This window comes from Ochotona princeps, chromosome 11 (assembly GCF_030435755.1).
Source record: "Ochotona princeps isolate mOchPri1 chromosome 11, mOchPri1.hap1, whole genome shotgun sequence".
Taxonomy (NCBI): domain Eukaryota; kingdom Metazoa; phylum Chordata; class Mammalia; order Lagomorpha; family Ochotonidae; genus Ochotona; species Ochotona princeps.
The window spans coordinates 10927552-10948686 of record NC_080842.1 but is presented as its reverse complement, the minus strand read 5'-3'; the positions used below and the strand labels follow the sequence as shown (position 1 = coordinate 10948686).

At 45.5% G+C, this 21135-nt stretch overlaps 1 non-coding gene across 1 annotated transcript; it reads right to left on the bottom strand.

Annotated features, from left to right (window-relative positions):
* Window positions 1–13866: 13866 nt before the first annotated feature.
* LOC118760053 (U6 spliceosomal RNA) lies at window positions 13867–13974 on the bottom strand. The gene has a single exon (XR_004996548.2). It is a non-coding gene; the product is annotated as a U6 spliceosomal RNA (small nuclear RNA).
* Between the last annotated feature and the right edge of the window lie 7161 nt (window positions 13975–21135).

Sequence of the window (21135 nt, the reverse complement as noted above, 5' to 3'; positions counted from 1 at the left end):
GAAGGAGAGGCAGAGAGAAAGAGCTCCCATCTGCTTGTTTACTTCCCAAATAGTTGCAACAGCCAGAACTGAGCTGATCTGAAGCCCGGACCTGGGAGCTTCTTCCAGGTCTCCCATGCAGGTGCAGGGTCCCAAGGCTTTGGGCCATCCTTGACTGCTTTCCCAGACCACAAGCAGGGAGCTGGATGAGAAGTAGAGCAGCTAGAATACAAACTGGAGCCCGTATGAGATTCCTGGGGCATGCAAAATGAGGATTTAGTACTAGGCCATCATGCTTGGCCCATGAGGGTCCTTTTGATGGCTAGATGTGGTTCACCAAAAGATACTCAGGGGAAGATATTTGGCACAGCAGTTAAGACATCACTTAGGACAACCACAGCCTTCTCAATGTGCCTGGGTTTGAGTCCTGGCTCCTCTCCTGATTCTATTTTCTGCTAATGCATACCCTGGGTGGTAGCTGTTGATGGCTCAAGTGCTTGAGTCCCTGCCAGCCACATGGGAGACCTAGACTGAATTCCTAACTCCTGGCTTCAGTCTGTTCCAGCCCTGGCTGTTATAGATATTAGGAAGTGAATCAGCAGGTGAGAGATTTCATCTCTTTTTCAAGATAGATAAATAAAAATAAATGATTTAAAAATGGATGTTCGGGGGTTGGTGCTGCTAGTATCCCATATAGGTGCTGGCACAGGTCCTGGCTGCTCCACTTCCAATACAGTTCCCCACTAATGTGTCTGGGAAACCAGAGGAAGATGGTCCAAGTTCTTGGGCCCCTGCATCCACACAGGAAACCTAGAAGCTGGCTCTTGGCTTTGGATCAGCCCAACTCGTGCCATTGCAGTCATTTAGGGAGTGAAAAACTGAATAGGATATCTCTGTTTCTCCGTCTCTCTCTGTAATTCTACTTTTCAAATAAATAAATAATTTTTTAAAAAATAGATGTTCATATCTAAATCCCTGGCAGCTAAGATTGATACCTTATGTGGAAAAAAGGCCTTTGCAGATACAAATACATTTAGGGATGGGGAGATTTTTTTGGGACTATCCAGTTGGGTGCGAAGAGCCATCATAAATATCCTTCCAAAGAGGGAGACAACGAGACATTCGACAGCAAAAGAAGAGAATAACACAGCAGGATCATGGGGGTAGCAGTTTGAGTGATGGACAGCAAGTCAAGGAGTGCTGGGAGGAATAGAGAGAGGTGCTGATTGTCCCTTTGAGTCCCTTGGTGGAGAGAGGCCCTGCCAACAGCAGGATTTCAACCTGTTGATATTGACCTCAGATGCTGGCCTTCAGAACCACAAGAGAATAAACCGTTGAGCAGTTTTAAGCCACCAAGGCTGTGTTGAATTGTTCCAACAGTGTAGGACAAGAATTGAGTCCCACAAAGTTAAGCTTTATTAACTTCACATCAAATACGACCGCATTTTTGTGTTTTTACATCTTTGGCCAGAAGGTAGGTAGAGTGAGAGGGTGTAGCCGGAGGGTTAATTCATCTTCAGAAAGGTGCTTCAGAGCTAAGAGAGGAAGCCAGCTTTTATATCTAGGCTAGGGTTGCCAAAGGGTTATGTTACAGACCTGGACACTTACAGACAAATAGAGAGTTTTCAGGTTTCTGGAGGGCTGGGAGTTCAAGATGAGGTATTTCTTCTTGTTGTATCCTCACATAGCAGAGAGAAGAGAACTCTAGTCTTTTTATCTTTTGATGATCCTGTCTGAAGGCTCCTTACCTGCAGTTGGAACTTATTCTCTTCCCCCCTGGGCCCCTCCATGCCACCCATTGGGGTGGGAGGGGCAGGACTTCAATAAGAATTTAGTGGGGAGGGGACACAAACACTCAGTTTTTAGCATTCTGGCTATGGGGACATAGGAAAGCTCATTGAGCCAGGGTTGATTTCCGGTTGTTGGCCATTTTTGTGGCTGCTCTGTTGACTTGTAAGCTTAGCAAGAATGGAAGGATTAAGTGTTTGTTTTGACAGAAACTATAAGGAATGAGCTAAATGAAAACAAGGAATCTTTTGCACAGTAAGTCTCGGAAGAAACAGAAAATGGAATCCTATGAAATAACAATGGAGCCAGTAGTTTTGAAGAGGAACTTTGTATTTTTAAAGGCTTAAGTCCCTGGGGTTCAAGACAAGAACATAGGCGAGTTGGAGATACTTCTTATCTAGAGATGGGTGCTGAGAAGTGCTGCCTCATCAGCTTGGCACAACTCCACGTAGATTTTACTTCTATTAGAGAAAATGGAAGGGGAGAGCAATTGGCCTGTGGCCGAATGCCTTCCTGTTTCTGGTTGCTTTCTGTGTCTTTCCAGGAAGAGCAGTTTTGTATACTGGGAAGAGTGAGATGCTGGGGTTGTTTGTTCCAACCTAGCTTTGACCATGAAGTGGATGGACCTGGGGAAGGCTTTAAGTGCTGAGGCAAGCTATAGCAGTGAATATTGCAGAAAATGAAGCCTGTTGGAAGCAAGGGGATGGGATGCCAGGAGCATGGAATGGCATTTTAGTCAGGGGGTTTCTGGCACGAGTGAAGTGTTCGAAGGATAGGAAAGTGCTAGCTTTGTGCAAAAGTAGAGGAAGGAGCTCAGCAGAATGGGTGCTCCAGCCGAGGCTGATGAGGCCTAGGGGTGAATGTTTGTTGCAGCTCAGCTGCCGGTTGCGACACCTGCATCTCACATCGGTGTGCTTGGAATGGCTGACTCCTGGCTCAGGTCATGAATCTAGCTTCTGGCTAACGCACACTTTGAGAGGCAGCAGGCGATGGCTCTGGTGCTCGAGTCTTTGTCAACCACTTTCACTAAGTTTTGGGTTCCCAGGCATTTGGGGGAGTGAACCCAGCGAAACAGATGCCTCTCTCTTTCTCTCTCTGCTTCTCAAATAAAAATAATAAAATGGACAAAAGTCTGTGTCTAAGAGGATGCTCTCTATGGGAAACACGGAATAGATACATTAGGTTGAGGGGTGGTGTGTTTCTTGGAAAGGGGTTTGGATGTCATCTCCAAATATGGGGAAACTCTGAAGGTTTTTAAGAGGAAACAATAGTATCACATTTAGATGCTCAGTTGAATGGAATGGATCCTCTTTTAGGCAATAGGATGTGCGCAGAACAGTTGTTGAGTGGCCCAAAGGAAGCAGCTGGAACTATCTGCTACATGCCACACAGTGCTTTGTTTGCAAAGGTGTTTGAGGGTGATCCCATCATTAAAGGCAGCAGGTCACATATTTCTCTTTCTATTAAAACATGCATTTGAGTATTTTTTTTCTGCTTTGAAAAGGGAACAATGTGAAAGCTGAGTGCATTGTAAGCGAGTACCTCACAAGGCAGTGGCGATGAAGTGACTGCTCAGGGGAACACCATTAGCTACCATGGTGATCTTTATACACTTTTGATTTCCACTCTCAGGAAATGGTAGTTTAATATATTCCTATAATGTGCTGTTGCTTGAAGAAAGGAAGTAGAAGAGACCCATATGTTAAAACATAACGAGTTAGGAGTGCACATGGCAAACATTTCTGCCAGTTCCCTTCAGGGGAATAGTTATCATTGGTGTGAGTGTCTTTCTGCTAAGCAAATGTTTTAGAGCGAATAACTGGCCTTACCAAGTGGTTAAAACCAAAACCCAAGGAGTGCTTTCTCCCCTTCACTGGGAGTAAATGTTATCCATATCAAGAGTGTGTGATCCTCAGAGAAGCGCTTGTCAGTATCAGCTTGTAGCCTCTCAGCTCATCAATTAGACATACGACGACAGGTCGATAGCAAACTAAACCACTTCACATTTTAATGCTAAAAAATACATTCATAAGGTTAGGTTGTAAAGGCAGTTTTTGTCTAGATTTGATGGCTATTTTGATATAAAATTAGTCTTCTAACCATGTGTGATATAATGCCGGTTTGGAACATTTTATTATCCATGAGTAATTTAAGCAAAATTGGATAACATATCTCTTAGTAAATGAGAATAAGTTGTATGTTAACAAGATAGTAGTGCTTGTCACTTATTAAAGTCTCAATTTGTATTTGTCAAATAAATGAACATATATTGAAAAAATTGCGTGAATACAAACTTAATAAGCTATATTTTAAAATCAACACACACACACGAAGTGCACTGTTATCTGTTGGTCTGCTTCTCAAATGTCTGCAACTATTGGGTCAGACCTGGGTATCAGGAATTCAATCCAGATCTTGCACTTGAGTGGCAGGGACCACCTGTATTAGGAGGAAGCTGGGGTTAGGAGATAGGGCTACATATCAACTCCAGGCATTCTGATACAGAATGGGGCATCTTTACTGGTGTTTTAGTGACTAAGTCAAACACCCAATCCTATAACATAATTCTTAAAAGTGCGTAGGTCTAAAACTGAGTTCTTTCTGCATGGAATCTCTTCATGATTCTGGATGAGCAACAGGGTGGGATTCTATGCTTTGTGATTCTATACTATGCATAATATGAGATTCTGCTTGAGTGTGTGTTACATCAAGTACACTGGAACTGCAAATATCTCTTTGTAGAGATGGTCTCATGAAATCCTCTAAGATCCTTCTAATGAAGTGAGGAAACCAAGACTAATAAGGTCCTTGGCTTGTTCTAGATCACTTGGCAAATGAGTGGAATGGCTCTGATTCCAGCATGGGTTTCCTAGTTCAAACCTCTGCCCTGTTGCCTCCTGCTCCCATCAGAGTGGCTGAGTACTTTGATCTCCATGAGCAAGAAGGAGAGCCTGGAAAGGTGGTGGGAAGCAGAGGGGTGGAGCTGAGAGCACTCAGCACTTGCTGTGTGAGAGGTGTGAGGGAGCAGTGGGGGGCTGGTGTCACAATGGCGGGGGTGAGACTCTGTGCTTTTGGATACCTCATGCTTGTGATGCTTTTTGTAGTCACTTATTTTCATCTTATTTGGGGGGGGGGAGAGAAACTTTTTTTTAAAATAAAGATCTATTTATTTTCATTGCAAAGTCAGATATATATAGAGAGGTAGAGAGACAGAGAGGAAGATCTTCCATCCGATGATTCACTCCCCAAGTGACTGCAACGGCTGGTGCTGTGCTGATCCGAAGCCAGGAGCCTGGAGCTTCTTGCTAGTCTTCCCATGTGGGTGCAGGGTCTCAAGACCTTGGGCCATCCTTGGCTGCTTTCTCAGGCCACAAGCAGGGAGCTGGATGGGAAGTGGAGCTGCCGGGATTAGAACCAGCGCCAATATGGAATCCCGGTGCATTCAAGGCGAGGACTTTAGCCGCTAGGCCACAGCACCGGACCCGAAACAATCTTTTATTTGCTGGTTCACTCCTCTCAAATGCTTGCAGCAACAGGGCAGGGCCAGGTTGAAGCTAGAAACTTAGAACTCATCTTAGGTCTCCCTTATAGGCAGCTGGGACCGAAGCACCTGAACCATTGTCTGTTGGAATCAGAAGCAGAGCTGACACTCGACTCCAGGCACTCTGATATAACATGTGGATTTCCCAGTGTTATCTTCATTATTACGCCAATGCCTGCCTCTTATGGACACACTTCATTAGTTAGAGGTTGGCGTTATCTTGCTGAGGCTCAGGAGTATTGTCTGGGCTCCTAAGATGACTTGGCAATGGAATATGGAGCAAGTACCAAAGACAACATTTGCCTCCTTCCAGGATTTGACAGGACATCTTCCTGGAAAGGGATCCTTGATGATTTAATTCAGGATTTCTTTTTTTTTTTTTTTTTATAATCTATTTTATTGTGTTGTTGTTGACAATCTTTACATAGTTAATTACAGTTAAAGAAAGAAAAAGAAAGAAAAAAAAAGGGTTCAGGGGGATAGGGAAGTGGGCAATACTATTATGTCCATATTGTTTCCATCTTGTATCTGAGGTAAAGGAGGATATTGAGGGAGAAGCCCCACCCGGTTTCCCGCCCACCCCGAGTCCCGGATAATTCAGGATTTCTTGCAAATGAATTCAGAGGAGTCCCTCCACCATAAGAACCTGGGGGAACTTGGATCCTGAATGGTATTTACTGAAGACCATGGTGGTCAGCTACTCACCTCTACACACAGCAGACATGTTCTTGGCTTTGTGTCTGGGTAGCCCAGCATGGTCTGAGTTCACATTCAAGGTGTTATCCTCGTTTTGGATTAGATCATGGCATACCAGGCCAGAGCCCTGGCTCTGCTGTCAGGAACGTGAACAGAGTCTGCGGGCCATTCTCTGGGTGACTGTTCAGGGCAGACAGGCTTGAGAGTCTGCCTGTGACTCTGGCTCTGGCTGAGGCCAAGTCCAGTACCCTGTGAGGCTGAGAGATGGTTTGATGGCAGAGGGAATCCGTTCTTGGCCTCTGCTTTGAGGCAGGACTTGCAGTGTTGCCGTGGTGTCTATGGCAATTTATCACTCTTCCCAGGAATGCAAAAAGCTCCATTCAAGTCGAGCCGTTATAGGTAGGAGCTGTGGTGTGTGTGTGTGTGAGTGTGTATGTGTGATGAGCAGGGGGCAGAGAAGGGCAGGCGTTTAAAGCGAGTGAAAGACATCAAAATGCTGGGAGAGAGACGGAGACGAGCTACGGTGAAGGTAAATCATATCTAAGTGAACAATGATAATTTACTGCGGGAAAGGGCAGCAGGCACCAGCTGATATCTAACATTGTCTGACTATGAAAGGAGTAACCTTTCAGGAGAGCAAGGCATTCACACAGGGCAGAGGAGGAAGAGGCATTGTTCTTTGAAGGGCCATATGAAATTTGGCTTCTATTAAAATCAGAAAGGTCGGAGGGAGATAGGTGTTGAAAACAGGCAGATTTCTGGGGAAGTGTGGGTGACCCTGCCAGCAGAGAGGCCTGAGCTGCTGGCTGTTGCCTCCTTATGTGCTCATGGAGAAGCCCTGGCTAACAGGAGGGAGTTTGGGTAGATCAGGAGTGTCAGCTTGGACAGTGAATTTAGCTTGTTGGACTGACAAGCTGTATCTATACCTCTATCTCTGCAGAACTTGTTTATCTGAATGGTTCTCTGTACACTGGTCTCCTTGTGAGGAGTTGGAGGGGTTAATAGGCAGCTAGGAAAGCCGCTACCTCCCCGCCCCATGGGGCTAAGGAGCAGGTGTCTGTATGAAATCAGCCCTCTGCTGATGAGACAAAGACATTGCTGCAAGAAGATTAAAAGATTGATGGGGAGCACAATACATCCCCTACCCACAGGCGAGTGACCAGAACACACCACAAAGCAACGTGTTCTCAGTTGTCACAGTTTTCAAGTGGTTAGCAAGGTAACATTTGTTAACTGGTCAGTAACCATGACCACCTCCTCAAAGACAAGAGGAAAAAACAGGCAGACCCCAGATGTATGGAAACTACAAGTAAGACTTGATCCATTGGTGTGTACTCCCTACAGAAGCGCCCAGATCTTGGTGGAGCTCTCCTTTGGGGACCTGTTCTGGCAGCAGGAGCTGCAGTTTCTCAGTAAAACCTACTTGCGTTTGCTTTGCTCGCCTCCTGTCCCATTGTCTGTATCTTCATTCTTCATTGCTGTGAGACAAAGACCTGAGTCCCGACTCCTGTACAGTCCTCAACGGGCAGGATGTCCATTGCTGGCATGATGTGCTAAGGTCCTTGTTAGCTACGGAGACTCCCTCCCTGGAATTCCTTTACCCTCAAGACAGCTGCCAAGGGAAGTAGTCTGTCCAGCTGCACAATCCCTTATTTTTTTTTTTTTCATGAAAATAAGCAAGGTTTTAGTTTAGATTTTATTTTTAAAGCAATCTGTGGCCACTCATTTAAAACTTTTATTTTTTTAAAAAGATTTATTTATTTTTATTGGAAAGGCAGATTTACACAAAGAAGGAGAGACAGAAAGATCTGTATGTTAGTTCACTCTCCACGTGGCTGCTGTGGCTGGAGCTGCGCCGATCCGAAATCAGGACCAGGACCTGATCCTCCGTCAGCTACTTCCCCTGGAGTCAGTTTATCCTTGAACCCTTCTAAGAAAGGCTTCCCGACTTTCCTTTCCCCTCAGTTGATGCCAGTTTCCTTTGCTCTGAGAAGCTCTATAGATGTCTGAACTAAAACATTGTTTCTCAGTTGTCTGTTTCACTGTCTGTTTTCAGGAGTCATTTCAAGATCTTTGAGCAAAAGGACCATGTCTTTGCACGATGGCTGGCCCTTTGATGTAGCAGTTAAGATGTCAGGCACTCATATCCCACTCCAGAGTTCTTGGGGTCAGGAAGTTCTGTTTCTGACTCCGACTTCCTGCTAATGTGCACCTTGTGGGGCAGCAGGTGATGGCTCAAGTAGTTGGATCCCTATCACCTGTAAGGGGGACCTGCCTATGTTCAGTTCCCAGGTTCTGGCTCTGGCCTCGGCCTGGGCCAAACCATTGCAGGCATTTGAGGAGTGAACCAGTGAATGAAAGATCTGTCTTTTTTCTGTCTGTCACTGTTTGTTTCTGCCTCTCAAATGAGTACACCACACCTTTTTAATTTTAATTGTTTTTTAATTATTATTTCATTTTATGGCACAGTTTCATAGGCTCTGGGATTCCCTCCAAGCCCTCCCCCATATTGAATTCCTCTGTATTGTTACATTGGAGTACACCATACTTCAAAAATGAATAATCTATGCACCTTTAAGATCTAACAGGTACTTGACTCTTTTTTTTTAAAGATTTATTTATTTTTATTACAAAGGCAAATGTACAGAGAGGAGAGACAGAGAGGAAGATCCGTCTGATGATTCAATCCCCAAGTGAGTGCAATGGCCAGTGCTGTGCCGATCCGGAGCCAGGAGCCAGGAACTTCCTCCAGGTTGCCCACGCAGGTGCAGGGTCCCAAAGCATTGGGCCTTGCTCGACTTCTTTCCCAGGCCATAAGCAGGGAGCTGGATGGGAAGTGGAGCTGTCGGGATTAGAACTGGCAGCCATATGGGATCCCGGCATGTTCAAGGCGAGGACCTTAGCTGCTAGGCCACGCCGCTGGGCCCAGGAACTTGACTCTTACTAAATGGTTTGTGACTTCGTGAATACCATGCATAGAAGAAGGTAGATGAATAGAAGAAGGTAGATTCTAAGTAATTGCCAGTTGATCTATGACTAAATCACATTTACATCAACTATATATTCTATATATATATAGTTACATAATATATACACACACACACACACATAATAAATAGTTGATGCAAATGTGGCCAATAAGAGCTCAACATCAGATCTTTGTCATAAGACAAATACACAATTAGTTTTCTGGTGTTTTTGAGCAAGAAGTAGGCTAACTTTAAAAGTGTTTTAAGGGTAAGTAAAATGAAAACAGGACATTGGAGGTCTGGGTTAATGCTTACTACATAAAAAAAAAAAAACAAGAAATAATCCTATGTTTAATCCCTCTCTGCTTCTTTTCTTTCTCTTTTCCTGTTTTTTCGTTTCCTCTGTGATTTACATCCCAGACAGACACCGTGTTAACAGAATAAAGATGTCTGATGCGAAGTTGGGAGTTGGAATCTTAGCCTTGCCACAGGAGGAGTTGCTTGTTTTCTGAAGTGATATAAGCTGTTTTCATTTCATCCCACGAGTGACAAGCCTTTGTGTCACTGTAGCGCATTCTGTAGCGCTAGACACTGTTTGTGCCGTAGCTTTTATTTCATCAGTGGCTATCAGTGACAGAGCTGCTGCAGGAGCAAGGCTCTCTGTATTGGGCAGGGGTGGACAGGGTCTGGGTGAGGCTGCAGCTGCTGACCCGGCCATCAGGACCAGCTCTGAGCCATCTGCTTGGCCAGTCATTGATTGCTTGAACGTAGAAAGGAATAAAACCCAATCAAGACAGATGACCTTTAGTGGAATGCAACAATTTGCAAGCAGCTGCAGAGATCCCGGGACCCCAGAAGGAGCAGGCAGATCTGCCTGGCTTTTCTATTGGACTCACATCAAACTCGTTCATGTCAATAGCAGAGAAATTGAGCTTGTCTTCGTTGGGAGCCTAATGAAGCCTTTGCTGGTTGCACTAAATTCCTCCCTTTGATTTCCCTCTTTCTGCTTTTTTCTGTTTCCATTTATTTCATGTCCCTCATGGCAATGGCTCTTTCCCTTTAGTTTCAAGCAAGGGAGGGGACAGAGAAGTTTAAATACTAAGAAAAACTTCGACATGACTGGCTAGCCTTTTTCCAAGGCAATGTGCTTAGATCCCCAGAAGTCCAACTCTGGGAAGCCCCTGCAGTGGCTTACTGCATGGTGGGGTACAGGGGCTGCAGGAGTGGCAGAGGCTGAAATACATGCCAATGGACAGTTGGTGTCTTCCCTCCCTAGAGAACCTCCACTCATTGTGAACAATCTCATATGAAAAGATTAGCATGTCTGGCTTTTAAATTGATCTTTTAAAATCAGATTTTTTTTGCAATTATATATTTATTTTAAACTTATTTGAAAATCAAAGAGATCGAGACACAGAGAGACACATGTTCCATCTGCTGGTTTGCTCCCCTAATGTTCTCAACATCCAGGTTTGGGTGAGACAGAAACCAGGAGCCTGAAATTCAAGCCGGTTTTCCTATGTGAGTGGCAAGAACTCAAGCCCTTGAGCCATCCCACTCTGCCTTCCAGGGAGCCTGTTGGTAGGACACTGGAATCATAAGTCAAGTTGAGATTCACACCTGGGTGTTCCATCAGGATGCAGGACTCTTTAGCACTATGCCAAAAGCCTGCCCCTCCAACTTACTTTTAAGTAATAAAATAGGTTGTAGATAACAAAAAACTCATTTCAAAGTGATGTAAGCAAAAAAGAGACTTCATTGAGATATAGCTGGGAAATCTCAGAGTGAACCTGGCGTTAGGTGCTGTCATCAGAAATTGTTTTCTTCCAATTCCTGTTTCATAGTCAGATCCATCCGTAAGGTAGGAGTCCATCAGGTAGGAGTCTTGGCAACTGCAGGATAATGTCTTTCTAAAACCAGATTCAATACTCTGGTTTCTCCTCAGATTGTATAAAATCTTTCACCTTTTACTAAATATTTCCATGTGTCTTTCCCCAATATTTTGAGGCCTTGGTTCGGCAAGGGTAAACAACAACAACAGCAGCAACAGCAACAACAACAACAAACAAACCAGGTTCAAAAACAACAAAGGACTATCTGTTCTGTACACTACAACTGCTGTGTAAGTCCCAGGATCAGTTAGGATCGGACCAGTCTGACTGTTGAGCTAATCACGGTGGCCAGAGTGTGTGATGTGTTAACTGGCCAGACCTAAATGGTGAGTGTTGACTGCTAAGTCTTGGCTATGGATTTCTCTCCTGATTTAGGGTAGATCCCATTCAAATCGTGAGTCCTGAGAACTGAGAAATTTTGTATTTCTGAGAACAGAAAAGGGTACCATCATCATTGAAAAGAAAAAAAAAAAAAACTAGCTGAAGAATGGATATAAAGAAACTGCTATGGTTTGCATATGTTTTTCTACCCTGAAACTTGTGTTAAAATCTTATCCTTGCTTTGAGAAATTAAGAAGTGGGACTGGGCGTCATCTGTAAGAGGCGATTAGGGTTCTGGCCCCATGAATAGACTACACTCTTCTTTTGATTACTGGACTACTGGATTCTCTTAACAGAATGTCTGCTATAAAATCTAATGGCTAAATCTCCAGTGGACTTCCTGTCTCTTGCCCTGTGCTGTCTTTGGGACTTTTATCTGCAATAAAGTCATAAAAAACAAACAAACAAATAAACACCACAAAAAACCAACCAAACAAAAAAACCCCTCTCAACCTTGGTCCAGAACAATGAGCCAAAATAAATCCGCAATCTTGAATCTTTAGGTCTAGAGATTACCTAAACCATTACTCTGAAGGGACAGGAGCAGACCTCAGTGGTCTCCACACACTGCTACTTCTGTGGGTGCCAGGAATGAAAGAGCCATGGGGTCAGGGTTGCTTCCCCCAGGATTTCCAAGGAGAGGCTGGGGTGCCACGCCAAGGCTTGTTGCAGGGCTGGAGTCATGCCTAGTGGAGGCATGGGAGTGGGTTGGCTGTTGTGGTAATACTGAATGGCCAGAGCAGGTCAACGTGTGATTGCTGGAGTCACAACTCTAAACAGAGAGGGCTGTAGCACGGCAAAGCCCAGGGGCAGGGCTTCTCCAGGCCTCCGGGACCCACCCCTCTCCAATACACACGTGATGTCAGACGTGGGTGTTAAGATTTTGTGCCTGCTGAGCTGGGTTTAGAACTCACTTTGGGCTGTTTGTTCCTTTCTCATGCTCTCTTGCTGTCTTTTGGAGTGGGAACTGTGTCTATCTTGCGATTGTATATCAGAAGTCGAGGACTTCTTTAGACCGTATAGACTCACAGTAGAAGGAATTTGTCTGAAGTCTCAGTTGAATTTTTGGTTGGTGAGTTCGTTTTGGAATGAGTGAGGACTATGAAACTAATTTGAATGGAATGATTGTAGTTTTATATATGAAAAGGACATGACTTTCAGGGGAACTGGAAGAATGTTATGATGTGAATATGGTTGACACATTTTTCAAAAAGATTTATTTTACTTTTATTGCGAAGTCAGATAAACAGAGAGGAGGAGAAACAGAGGAAGATCTTCTGTCCGATGATTCACTCCCCATGCAACTGCAATGGCTGGTGCTGTGCCGATCCAAAGCTAGGAGCCAGCAACTCTTCCAGGTCTCCCACGCGGGTGCAGGGTTCCAAGGCTTTGGACTGTCCTCGACTGCTTTCCCAGGCTACAAGCAGGGAGCTGGATGGGAAGTGGGGCTTCCAGGATTAGAACCGGTGCCCATATGGTATCCTAGGGCGTTCAAGGCCAGGACTTTACCTGCTAGGCCACAACGCCAGGCCCTGATTGACACATTTAATCTCTACTGTAGTTGGGGGGATGAGTAATAAGAAGGAAGGGGCTCAGATAAAACTTTCAAAAAGGGTGATTAGGGACCCAGAGTCATCAAGGAGTAAGCTAAGCCCCTGCCTGTGACATGATACCAGCATCCTGTATGGGTGCCAGTTTGAGTCCTGGCTGCTCCCATTTCATTTGGAACTGAGTAGTAATAAACTGATAACTGATGCAGATGGGGCATCAAAGGTTTCAGAGTAGAATTGGGCTGGTACAATGTGGAGATGTATGTTTTGCACACTGTGTAGTATTTGGACCAAAATTTGTGGATAGATGTCAACGTGGATAGAATTTGAAGTGCAGAGTGAGCAAAGGGAGAAGGATACTGAGACACAGCATGTGTTGCCATCACACACAGACACAGACAGACACACAGATATACACAGATACAGACACACAGACATTCACAGATACACGCAGACACACACAGACATAAACAGACACAGATACACACACAGATAAGGACATACACACACACAGACACCCACACAGATAGAGACAGATATACACACAGACACACAGAGATACAGACAGACAGGCACACAGATACATACAGAGACACAGACACAGTCCAGTGTGTTTTATTTATTTAAGATTTATTTTATTTTTATTGGAAAGGCAGATATACAGAGAGGAGGAGAGACAGAGAGGAAGATCTTCCATCCGATGATTCACTCCCCAAGCGACTGCAACGGTTGGAGCAGTGCCAGTCTGAAGCCAGGAACATCTTCCGGGTCTCCCACACGGGTGCAGGGTCCCAAGGCTTTGGGCCATCCTCGACTGCTTTCCCAGGCCACAAGCAGGGAGCTGGATGGGAAGTGGAGCTGCTGGGCTTAGAACCGGCGCCCATATGGGATCCTAGGGCGTGCAAGGCGAGGACCTTAATCACTACCCCACTGTGCCGGGCCCTCCAGTGTGTTTTAAAGGAGACTATCTCCTGCTGTTTACTCTAGGTTGTTGGCTGTAGCGGGATAAGAGTGAGTGGGAGTGGAGGGGTTGAACTTTTTGATGTGGAAAAGTGAGGTTGCCCTCAACGGACACTTTGAAGACTTTGGATGAGTTAACGTATCATCCTTGTGCAGGGGCCATGGGAAACTTCTCTGTATTGTTCCGACTTTAGCATTTGTGTTGCTGAAGTGAGCACAGTTTGTGAGATTTTTCCAAGTCTCTTTTTCCCTCCCGTAACCAAACACACTTCCTCGTTTTTTCTTTTTCTTTTTTTTCTTACACAAACACAGGCTTATACCCATCTTCCTGCCTAATAAAAGAAAAAGGAGCCAAAAGAAGCCTTTTGCATACAATTATGATAGTCATGAGATGAAAAAATGTGATTAATTTAATTATTGTCACGTGGGTGTTCAGAAGGAGTACATTTACAAGTGCAACAAGCACTTGTTGCTTACCTAGCCTTTCAAGGTGAGGGAAGTGATTTTCATTACCCTGGGCAGTAAAGGGAATTTTACCAACATAGTAGCATAGGTCATAAAAATGATGAAAATAAAAATAAAAAACTATTCATTTAAATTATGTTTTAGAAATAAAGCTTTCTGAGAACATAAGGCTTGCTGGAAAAGCACTATGGGAAGAAAATAAAAAGGTTTAATGATTTTTCAGTGAAAGGAAATGCTAATTTACTTTTACGCAAATTAGGTAAAAAAATAAGCTCAGGAAATCCACAGGACTTGAGTTCTTGGTCTTGGCGCAGGTAGTTACATAAGCCTTCTGTGAGCAGGAGTGCTTACAAGGCCAGGTGCACTGCTGACTTCAACAGACAAGCTGACAACATTTCTGATAACAAACATACACAGTAGCAGAATTATGACTCAGCCACCGAACTGATTTTTCAGTATGACAGGAAAGCACTTTGCCATTTTTAGTAACTATTTCTGCACACTCAAATTTATTCTGAAGCTGTGTCGTCTTGGATTGCTGGTGGGCTTACACGCGTGGTGGTCAAGCGTCTCCTCTTCCTCAAAGCTCCTGCCATCCTCCAGTCTTCTTCAAGGGCCCACACTCAGCCGCTCAGTAGGTTGGATAGCATTTGGTTTCAGTTCTCATCAAGGCTGAAGTTCAAAGTGCTGAGCACCTTTTTAGGAGAAATGCCATCAGCAGGACAACAATGCGGTCATTTGCCATGACTGTCACCTCCGGTCTTGCGGTTTCCCAAGAGACTCTGGGAGACAGGTCACGCTGCCTCATCTAAGTGCCATGAACCGAGAGCCCTCCTTTTGGGTTTGCTTTGTGCTTCCCACAGGCAACGCAGTTGCATAATAAATGGAGCTTACATATTGAAATCCATCCTCTTCGTGTCATGAATTGAGAAGCAAAACCAATGAGATGCATGGCAAGCAAATGTTAGATGGCTGACTCCATTCATACCTTGGATTTCACACTTATTTTTTGTTACTGCTCCGTTGCTTGCAGTTTTTTCTTTACTCAGAGCGACATTTTCTCCTGAACTCTTTGGTCAAAACTCAGAGCCCACAATTTAATTGTAACCCCCTAAACAAACTCCTGTGACTCATCTCCATCAAACAGATGAGCAAGACTTACATGCCAGCAGAAACTATTAAGGGCTCATAGTCTAGTAATATCTATCTCTGAGCTTAGAAGAGTGAATTCTGAAATTATCTTCCACAGTACAACTTTGGTAAGAGACACCATTCAGATCTCTCTGCTGGGCCTGGTATGGTAGCCTACTGGCTGGGATTCTCGCCTTGCATGTGCTGGGTCATGTTCTGGCTGCTCCACTTCCCTTCCAGCTCCCTGCTTCTGGCCTAGGAAATCAATAGGGGATGGCACAAAGCCTTGGGTTCCTGTACCCATGTGGGAGACCTGTAAGAATCTCCTGGCTTCATATCGACTCAGTTCTTCTGGTTGTTGTGGCTGCTTGGGGAGTGAACCAGTGAATGGAAAATCTTTCTCTCTCTGTATCTCCTCCATGTAAACAAGCTCTTTCCAAAGAGAAAGAAGCAAGCAAGCAAATAAAACACTTTAAGATTTAGTGAACAGGGCCCGGTGGCGTGGCCTAGCGGCTAAAGTCCTCGCCTCGAACGCGCCGGGATCCCATATGGGCGCCGGTTCTAATCCCGGCAGCTCCACTTCCCATCCAGCTCCCTGCTTGTGGCCTGGGAAAGCAGTTGAGGACGGCCCAAAGCTTTGGGACCCTGCACCCGTGTGGGAGACCCGGAAGATGTTCCTGGTTCCCGGCTTCGGATCGGCACGCACCGGCCGTTGCCGCTCACTTGGGGAGTGAAACATCGGATGGAAGATCTTCCTCTCTGTCTCTCCTCCTCTCTGTATATCCAGCTTTCCAATAATAATAAATAAATCTTTTTAAAAAAAAAGATTTAGTGAACATGAGATGTCTGAAGTTGTTGCCAATGTAGCACAGCACATAGTTTTATCATCAATTGTGTATGTGTGCCAGTATACTATAAAAGTGTAGGATAGCAAGTACAGAAGTTGGAAACACAGTTATTAAGGTGTCAGGTGCTAAGCACTGTACAGAACTGTGTGTGTTACACTCGTGTATGACTGGTGGTGGTACAGTAGGCGTGTTCACACCAACATCACAACACACACATGAGCAGTGCTCTATGGTCAGGGGGACTGACTTGTTAACTGCGCTGTTACTTTATGGGGTTGCCATCAGCTGTTGACTGAAATGGCATTATGTACCATTGGTTTGTGTGAGAATACATGGCATGAAGTGCTGTGTGTGTGTGTGCGTGTGCGTGTGTGTGTGTGCGTGTGTGTGCGTGTGCGTGTGTGTGTGTGCGTGTGTGTGCGTGCGTGTGTGCGTGTGTGTGCGTGTGTGTGCGTGTGTGCGTGTGTGTGCGTGTGTGTGTGCGTGTGTGTGTGTGCGTGCGTGTGTGTGTGTGTGTGTGTGTGAGGCAGCTGGATATTTATATCATACGATTTCAAGTCTTCTTGTGAAAGTATTCCCTTCTCTGACCCAGCTATTTCCCCTGGGCTCTGTCAATACCCACTGTTGCCCACCATCCTGCCAATGATTCATGCTTTTAATTAAGTTATGGGCTGAGCAAGGCCTCTGTCAATATGCAAATAGTTGAGAGCAGTTAATACATTAAATAATTAGCCACAGGAACTTGGCTCTCAGTTCATGTGATTTGCCAGAAACAATTAGCCAGATCACTCAAGAATGGAAAACTGCAGCAGTGAGGTTTGTGGGGAGGCGCGGAGTCAGGTGCAGGAGGAATCAGGAACGGCGCCATGTCTCGGAAGTCCCAGGAGTGACTCACTGACCATCTGAAAAGAATAGCCTAGACAACAAATGCTTAGCACAAGAAGGGGAACATAGAAACCGGGAGAAAAAGGAAACATGTTTCTAACAGGTCAACTGAATTCAGGCCAGACTTGCGTCTTGCATTTGCTGCCATTGGTGTCATCTTTTGTTTTCTCTTAAACAAGACAAAGAGAGAGAAGGCAGAAGGAGAAAGAGAGAAGAAAGGTCTTCCACCTGCTGGTTCACTCTCCAAATGAACTCAGCAGCCGGGGTTGGGGACTGTAGCCTGGCGCCTGGAACTCTGTCTGGTGCTCCCCTGTGAGTGGCAGGAGCCCATGGACTCGGGTCACTTTGCACTGCTTTCCTGGGCTTGTTAACAGGGAGCAGGATCGGAACTGGAATAACGGACTTGAGCGCACACTCTGAGGTGGTGTGATGGTGTTGAGAGTGCTGCTTAGCATGCTGGGCTGGAAAGCAAGGCCTCCTCTCTGACTTACCTGCACTCAAGTTGCTGTGTATGTTCTGGGTGAAAGGGGGTTGGACGTGCCTACCTTTATCTGAATGGTTTTTGTGCTTATATTCATGTACACGTGTATACATCTGGAGAAATAGGCGCTGTGTGCACACTTATGTTACTGGAAGAAAAGGGACACTTCTGTGCACGTGTTATTCTGTGTCCTTGTCCCAAAGCATCAGCATCAAAGCTGACACTGTGTCGCATGAAGTCACTCATCTTGAGCATCTGAAATGAAGGAAAACACAAAGCCAAGTTGCTGTGCAGTGGGGTGAATCAGTGAAACAATGTAGCTAAAGGTTGGCCAACAGGTGTGTGGAGCTGGGTGGAAGGATAAGCTGCTTCAACAATGTGCTGAGCTATTTGGGAGAATAGAACCGTTAACCTAAACGGAACATTCTTTCTGCGTCATGCATGGATTTAATTCTCTGAGGAAGGAGATTCCACTTCCAGCCTGCAGGTGGCAGCATTGCTGGTCACAATTTCTGCTTGGCCATGGTTGACTGAGTTTGGGTGATGAATCTACCAGGGCAGAAATGCTTGTCTGCATCACAGGAGCCTGTAGCTTTTAGAATTTCATTAGGAAGAGAAAGGCCACTTTTGGTGCTATTACAATCATTTTACATTTCCCATATGTCTCCAGAGCGAGCAAACACAGTAACAGTGTTAAAAGTGCCTGGGTGGCTAGTTCACAAACAGAAACCAGAATTTGTTAAATCCTTGCCCACAGAGAAAAATACATGTACTGCTTTTAGTTGTATTTACAAAATAAAATTAGAATCTTGGCACATATTCATTGTGTTGGCTATAAACCAAACTCCTAGTTTTTAACTGTGCAAATTTTTCCCCATATATTGTATTTTCTTGACTGTATTGAATAGTGCCTTATTAAGCCACTTACTGGCAAGTCCCTGTCATGTTTCAGGTTTTGTTCAGAACATGGGAGTCATCAGATTTCAGCTCCTTGACATAATGCTGATAGCATGCACATAAAATGATGATATTTAATATTTATTGAGCCCTCAGTATGTGCCATCACTGTTTAAACACTTTATGTCCATGAGGTCATTAAATTCTCATTGCAGTGGTCCAAGGAATGTGTGATCACTGTCCCCATGTTACAGATGAGGAAACTGAGGAAGGAAATGTCAAATGATTAGGCACCAGCAATTGGGTGGGGGGGGGGGGTTGTCATAAGACCTTCCTTCAGGGGTAAAGCCAAGACTGCCCACTTGAAATTTTAACTCATGGGCAAAGTATCTTCATAAAGATGGGAGCCCTTGGCCATGTACACTGAGAGCCCTGAGTTGTGCAGCTCCTAGGTGTCAATCAATAACAACGTTCAACCATGAGCCTCGAGGACGCATCGGCAGGCAATGGCCCTTAATCAGGATGAACCCCTAGGATGCGCTGTCCCGCCTAGCCTGCTCTGCCCCTGGAGCCCGCTTGAACTGCCCAATTGCTCGCCTCAGGAGAGTTACTGATGATCAGTTATGATTTGTTTTAAAATTTGAGAAATGATTCATTTGTTGAGAGAGAGAGAAATAATTTGTTTACTGAAAAGCCAAGGGAGAGAGAGGAGAGAGAGCGAGATCTTCCAACCACTTGTTTATTCCCTGAATGTCCATCACAGCCAGAGCTGGGTCAAATGAAAACCAGGAGCCATTCAGTCTCCCACATGGGTGGTAGTGGTTCAAGTCCTTCTGCTGCCTTTCCAGGAGTACCAGCAGGGGGTGGGAAAGGCAGTAGAAACACCAGAGTCGCAAGGGGCAGTTGAAATTGCCGAGTCACAATGCAGGTCTCGTGGAGAGTTTTGCATGGGGAGAAATGTGTCAGTCTAGGCAAAATGTGCTCACTTGCTAAACCAGTTTTACTGTCAACATGGTACAATGTGTTTCTAGACTTAGAAAATACAAGATTTATGTTTCAATAGTTCTCTTGGTTGCTGACCTCATGTCAATGCCTTTACCGAGTCTCCTCATCTTTAATGAGAATAATCACCTTTGCGTGTCTCCTAGAACTGTGGAATGGACTGAATGCGTTAATGGCAGGAGAACACTTAGGAATATGAATGGCTGTGATTATGAAACCATGATCGATATTGCTAATACTCCACGTTTGCACGGTAAATCACACAGAAAATCTATGCTTTGTGTCCCAACAGCCCAGCGCAGCCTGTGAGACTCTGGGAGGCCGGGGTAGTTGACCAATTTGTTCTGTCCTCCTTCCTCTGCTATGGTGCCTGATTTATCTGCAGGTCCCAATGGACTGTCGTGTCCTTCATATATGTCTTCAGTCCACTGCTCTGTCTAAGCCACTGAGGAGGCCCAGCTCTGACACATGTGCTCCATGATTAGACCACAGATCCTGCAATTCTCTTCACTGTTGGAGTTGAGTCCAGTGGTTCAGTTGGAGGGGGATGGTGGTCCCATCTCTGACTCTCGTGTGTGCTTGTCAGAGATGGGGTCGGGCTCAGTCCATCACCCACATCAGCCTATGCACACATTGGTAATTGCCTTTGTTGCGTTGGTTCTGTCTCCAGCCCTGTCTCTTACATAAACAGATGGATGCTATGGCCCAGCCCAACCCGGCCCACCACACACTCAGCTCTCACATACACCAGCAGGAACTGCAGTCTAATCGGAGTGACTCACAATAACTCCCATTAGGCCTGCCCCCAGCCCTGGTTCCTGTGCTTGCCAGTATGTGCAGCAGACTGGGGCAGTTTGTTCTACATCCTGTTCAGCTTCACATGTCAATAGGTGTTGAAACCTAGCTCAACCTAACCAACTCCACTACCTAGCCCGCACTCATGCCAGCAGGTGCCACTGCCTGTCTAGCTAAGGCCACCCCCAGTCGTGGTCTTCATGTTCACCAGTAGGAATTGCAGCCCATCAGAGAGGTGCCCACAGTTTACCTACTGTACCCACTCCCATTCCTGGATCTTGCATTTTCCAGGTGGTTCTGCAGTCTAGCTTGACAGGATTTACCCTTAGTCCCAGCACTTGTCAGCTGATGCTGTGGCAAAGCCCAATCAGCCTGCATTTACTCTGGCTCATGCACGCACCAGTGGGCGTGGTTGGTTAGCCCAGACTGTCTCTCCTCTAACCCAGTTCACATGCAGGCCAACAGGTACTATGACTCGTCCCTGCCTGGTCTGCCTCTTATTCCAGTTCTCATGCTCACCAGTGGGAGCAGTGGCCTAGCAAGAAACCCCCCTGTAGCACTCCCCACTGGGTTCACATCCTCCCCCCACCCCAACCCCTGGATCTCATGTGTGTTGGTGAGTAGTGCGGGCCAGTCTGGCATGGCCTGTATCACCTAGATATTTGCCAGCAGATGCTGTGGCCTGGCCCAGCTTGGTCTGCTTTTGGTTCTAGCTCATGCTGGTGGGTACTGTGGCCTTGCCCAGCGCAGCCCAGTCAGCCCCTATTCCTGGCCCTAATGTGAACTGGCCGGTGGTACAGTCTGAACCAGCCTGTCTTGGCATCCCATGCTGGTTCTCACATCTGCTAGTGGGTGCTGTGAACTGGCCTAGGCTG